The 5853-nt window shown below is 37.8% G+C and overlaps 1 non-coding gene across 1 annotated transcript; it reads left to right on the plus strand.

The window, feature by feature from the left end:
* The first annotated feature begins 1721 nt into the window (after window positions 1–1721).
* LOC149826743 (U2 spliceosomal RNA) lies at window positions 1722–1918 on the plus strand. Its single transcript, XR_016435822.1, has one exon. It is a non-coding gene; the product is annotated as a U2 spliceosomal RNA (small nuclear RNA).
* Window positions 1919–5853: the final 3935 nt, after the last annotated feature.

A 5853-nucleotide genomic window follows, 5' to 3' on the forward strand; every position in this document is an offset into this window, starting at 1 on the left:
GGGCAATCTACAAATAATTGCATCCACCTTAAATGATTCATCAAGGTTCATACCCTCGTACTTGATTTGATTAGCCAAGATCTGCATCTCATGGACTTAGGGTAGCTGTGACTCATCATCAAAGAATTTAAAATCTGTATACTTGTTAACTAAAAACTCATAATTTTTTGCGTCATCTAATTTATACTTTCTTTCAGGTGCTTTTCACGACCTCTTTGCAGTGTTGACTTCTCACTAGAGGTCGAATAGAGTGTTGGAGAGTGTATAAAGTCATCATGTTTTTACTTTCGTCTCTTGCAGTTTTCAACAATTGTTTCGTCATCCCTTTCTTTAGGACAATCCTTCGTGAGTACGTACACTATATTTGCAATGATGAGAAACATGAGCACCTTGTGCTGCCATTATTTAAAATTGGTGCCACTGAAATGGGAAGCTTTTGATTTCCAACCTTTGCAGTTGCTGTTTTGCATAACTATCGCTGACAATTATGGAAACTTTTACCTGATTTAGTGGGTATGGCGACTAAGATTAAACCAGTGAGCTCGGATCAGGCACGTGTAAATGCATTGTCTTTCAAGCGATAACTGCCACACTTAGGATCAAGTCCTGGATGCAATGGATACTCATGCGACTATGCTCTCAGGATACAACCGACCTTTCATTGTCCTTGTTCTTTAGTGAAATATCAGTTCAAATAAAATAAACCAAAAAATAAATTACGTATTTATAAAAAAAATATGTAAACTGCAGTCTTTTCCCATTAATTTGCGGTAAATATCACAACAAAATCATGATATTTTGCTATGTGATAATATCATGATATTTTGAAAGTATTGTGTGATATTTTGACCATTTAAAATGTCCACCAAAATATGGCTACTTTCTCTGCTACATTTTTGAAGTATTAGGAATATTTGTCACTATGGGAAATCCTGATTTTATATGGTGATACCGGATCTTGTATTGAAAAACTGATGGAAACAAGCAATTACGTAAAAACCTATGACATGGATAATATTCAATCTAAGAGTTGAATGGAGGTCAAATAAAAGGTTCAACCCAGTGGTACCACTTAAATCTGAACCCAAACCGACTCAACATTCAGTTTTTTTTTTTACTCAGAAAAACCACCCCAGGCGCATAGACCTAGCTGTGCTGGGTCAGCCTGCCATGCTTTTGGTTGCTGTCCTGCCAGTGTAAAACTAAGGGCTTACCCCTCGACTCACAGAGTCGCCAAGCTTCGGCTTCCACAGGGGGGGTGACACCCATGGGGATTTGAACCTAGGCTGCCCGTCAAACGCAACATTGAGTTTTTATTTGAAGATATGTTTTAGAAAACTACATTAGATTTGGGTCGGATGTCCGACCGAATGGAATCCATCCGCACCTCTAACCTCATGAAAATGATGCAACACCTAAAATGAGCCCAAAAGAAAAAAAACATATCAAATGCAGCTCGATCTGTGGATCTACAATATGACCATCATCTGATCTTTGCATTTAATGGTTCCGGGCAAGGGTTACCCATACGGGCTCGTCTATACAGTACATACCTATCATGGGTGATGAGGAATGGTTGCCCAAGAGAGGAAAACCATGGGTGGGTGTTTGTGCTCGGTGGTAGAATATGAGACTTCGATTTTAGTCCCATATCGATGAAGAGAGAGGAGTGAGAGGGGGTGAAGGGTGTATAAAGTGAGGTTGAGAGGACTGTTCAAATCATACCTTTCTCGGCCTTTTGGCTAAGATCAAGTGTAGTATCTGTTCTTATCAGTTTAATATCTGATATGTGGTCCATGTGACCACACGATATTAAATTAATTTCTTTTAGGGGAAGGTGCCACCACAGTAGCTTGCTACTGGGCCCTTCGAGCGTCGCCCTTGCGTTGCACTACTGCACGGGCCTGGCGCACCCCTACCAATCTCTAATGCTAAAATTTTATTAGTTTATCGATTGTGGTGTTTCATTTTCGGTAATGGAAGACGTGAAAACCGGTTGGATTCATGCTGGGTCGTGGATCAGATCTCCACAATTTATTCTATAAAAAACTTTGAAGATGTGTTTGATTGGATTGGTATGTGTCTTTTAGGATTGTGATATATGATCCTGTGATGGTTTCAACTCTTAAGGACTTCGATGGGAAAATAAAATTTGAAACTTGGTGGAACAACTTCTTCAACACACTTACTGAAAATATTGACTAAAAAGTCTAAAACACACAAAGTCTGATCTGATAAGAATGAATCTGATCCATAGATTGGATCTTGTTGCATGATCTGTATAAGAAATTCAGGCTGGAGGTCCAACCAAACCTGACCCATTCACTACTTGGACTGAAAGGGCTCGGCAAGATCCGCCTCAGCCCAATAAGTCCTGTGCCCAGCTCAAACCCTACAAGAGTCTGGTTGTCTTTTGAGAGGCTGAGGCCCGGTCAGGCCTGTCAAGCCATAAACAAGGCTTGGTCAAGCTAGGATGGGGTGACCCGATGTCCACCAAAGAATTCCAAGGATCATGTTCAGCAACACTTGAAACATTTATACCAACAGGCTCCGCTTGTCTGGTAGGAGCAACTAGTGCACCTCACCTTGTGTTGGGACGTTGCAGGTTCAAAACCCAATGGTATAATTGTATAACTGGTAGTGGTCTGCCTAACCACCCAGCTTGCCTTTCAAGAATAAAAATGAAACATTTATGGTAATTTTCATTAAGCCATGTTGTTACATGCATCATTACCGTGTGCATATTAGGTAAAAAAACTGTTTACAAAGTTATGGTGAAGGATATAAAACCAAATCTGTTTGCACCTGATCCGTTTTTGATACCTGGTGCAAACAGTTATACGCAATCTATACCCTAACCAACCAAAACCCAAATCCGATATGCACTTAAGCCCATTTTATATACACAGACAGAAATTATCTTATACAATCTGTACCTCAACCCAAACCTGTTTCATTTCTGACAACCCAGTACTGGACAAGTAAAATTCTGTTTACAAAGTTATTGTGAAAGGTACAGAAGCAAACATGTTTCGACCTGACCGTTTTATTGCCTGGTGCAAACAGTTCAAAGCAATCTATACCCCAAATGACTTAAACTGAAACCAGGTATGTACTTGAACCCGAACCTGATCCAAATCCAGTCCTGGACTTTCTGTAACCCGAACCCAATGAACAACATTTATGATAACTTTAATCATAATAAGGATTCATAGAAATATCATAGCACTAATCCAATTGGCTTCCTTTATGATAACTGGATTACTAGCTCTAAAAAGCAAAAAAAAAAAAAAGTAATTGCATTCAATTATTGATTTTGATTCTTTCTAAATATGAACCAATATTTACATATTTTCTTTTTTCAAATGGAAAATTTTCATTTTAAATCGATAATTTGGTTAGTTTTCACTAATATTCTTTTTATCTTCAAATTTTTTGCATACTTTATAATAGTGATCTTTAATATGCTTTTTAATGTATAATCTTGTTTTTTTAAGAGAATGCATTATCATGTTAAAGGAGCAGCCAACTAAATTAAGAATGAGCTCGTGACAAACACAACCCATTTATACCCTAACCAGTCTATACTTGAATACATTAACCCCTACCCATCTACAATACTCGATCTTGAACCCAAACCCGAAACAAATGACGGCTAACCTGCTTTGTACTTGAACCGATTAACACATGCGGGTCTAATTTTTATACCCAGTTAAAAAATGGGTCTACTTAAGACCTGGCCCATTTGCATCCCAACCCGCCTCGACCATCCTCATCATTTAGATTCTTTGAAAAATCATGATTAATCACCACAAAAAAAATCGTCATTTACATTTTAAGAATAAAATAATTAGAACTAAAATTATTATAAAAAAAGAGTTCGATAACACAAAACAACAATTTTGAGTCTAAACCCCGTCACGTAAGCTGACCTAAGATTTGTTTAACTTTCTACCACTAGATGGTATTGAATGCCAAATAATACAAAGTTAATGGCAAAAATCGAAGTTAAAAAACAGTCAATATTCTCCCCGTAAAAAAAAAAAAAAAAAATTCTAGGCATGTGCCCTATGTCGTATCAGTTGCTCCTCACCCTACATCGGATCATCAGATCAGAGATCGGAGGCTCTCAAAGGCACCCAAGGGTGTTTAATTCGAAGAATCGCATATATGGTTTTGGGTAGGATTTGCAAGTCAAATCTGTTTGGTAAGTGGCAGCTGGGATGGGAGTTTATGGATTTGGTAAATACATGGTCAAACCACCTTGGTGGTGGGTGTGTGGAAACCCGTTGCTGGGATGGGAATTTCTGCATTTGGGATAGGACCTCTAAATCTTATCCAAACACGTCAAATCCCTAGATTTAGGCTAGTAACTTCCTTGGCCATTAATCAGAGAATCTCTTTCAAATAGGATTTTGCCAACTCACCTTTGAATGAATATGGATCTTTGGTTCTTGGATCGATAATATTAGAATCCAAATTTGTTCAAAAAGCTATAAATAGGGGTTTAGTCTCTCCCTATTTCAGATCTAGAGTTCAAAACCTAGCCGTGCATATACTCTACTGAAATCTCTGCACAACTAGACCTAGTCTTACCTAGCCTAGCTAAGCCCATTTAAACTAACCTTGGATCTAGATACTCTATCTCTCCCACCTTTGGAGCCCGTGACTAGCTGAAATGTTGCTTAAGTTCCACTGCGCTTGTCATGTCATAGAAAAGGTTTACCTAAGCCCAAAGTGAGATTTGGTTTATTCTTATGTTTATTTTATTAATTTGATTTATTTTATAAATGTGGATTTGACTAAGCTTCATATATTGTTCATGTGTCTTATTTTTTTTTTCTGAGACTTGGTGGCCTACATCATCAAGCTCACTTTTCTTTTTAGGACCAGTGTGCAAGGTTTGTGAACCCATAAAATTGAAGCATGTGTTGAAGATTTTGAGGTCTTGGTGTGGCTGATACCCGCTTAACGGAGGAGGAAAGGCTCGCAGCTTGAAGAACGTACCCCACAAACTCTCAAGTTTGGATCCAAATTTTGATCTAAATTAAAATTTTGTTTTAGAAAATCCTCTTTTTGCTATTTCAAAAATTTGAAGATCCACAAAATGGCGATCATGGTTATACCGCTTGTCTAGACTTTGAAACCAACATCTCTAAGATTTTCAGCACTATGACAGTATATTTATTTTTATTTTATTTTTTGGATATTGGATCAACCTCGGATCCAAAATCTAAGTTTTTGTTTTCTTTCATGTTCGACCATGTTATGTTGATAGAGTCCTAGAATATGTTCTACAAACAATAGTCGTCAGATAGTCTATTTTTTGAAAGTCAATTATCTCGAACCAATAATTAGATCAGGGTAATCTTAGTGGAGTTGGAAAGCTGACTTCTTGTTCTACCTCTGTTATTTTTACTGCTTCCTCCGATTTTCGGCATTGGTGGCCGAAAATTAGCTTAAAATCGTCAAAAAAGATATTCTAGCACCTATTTTTCTCATGTCTTAGGTGCGTAGTCAGGGTTCTATCTAGCATCTCTTGATCACTTTTTAATGAATAAGGTGTCGTTGGAAATGTCTTTGACTCTAATTTCTTTGTTCTTTTTGGAGTTATCTCGAAATCCATTGTTTTCTGAGTCCAAAATTAGTGTAAAAAATCTAATATAGATATTGGATTTCATGAATAATCCGATGACTCTAATTTTGGATCAAATCGGATTTCACTACAACAAAGCAGTAGATTAGCGACGACCACATTCCGTTGCTAATCTGTCGCTAACATGGTTAGCGACGGATTAGCGACAACGAGGCGACAGTATGCTTACGTCGCGAATATTTCGACGCTAACTGGCG

This window comes from Nuphar pumila, chromosome 10 (assembly GCF_984573655.1).
Source record: "Nuphar pumila chromosome 10, dmNupPumi1.hap1.1, whole genome shotgun sequence".
NCBI lineage: Eukaryota > Viridiplantae > Streptophyta > Magnoliopsida > Nymphaeales > Nymphaeaceae > Nuphar > Nuphar pumila.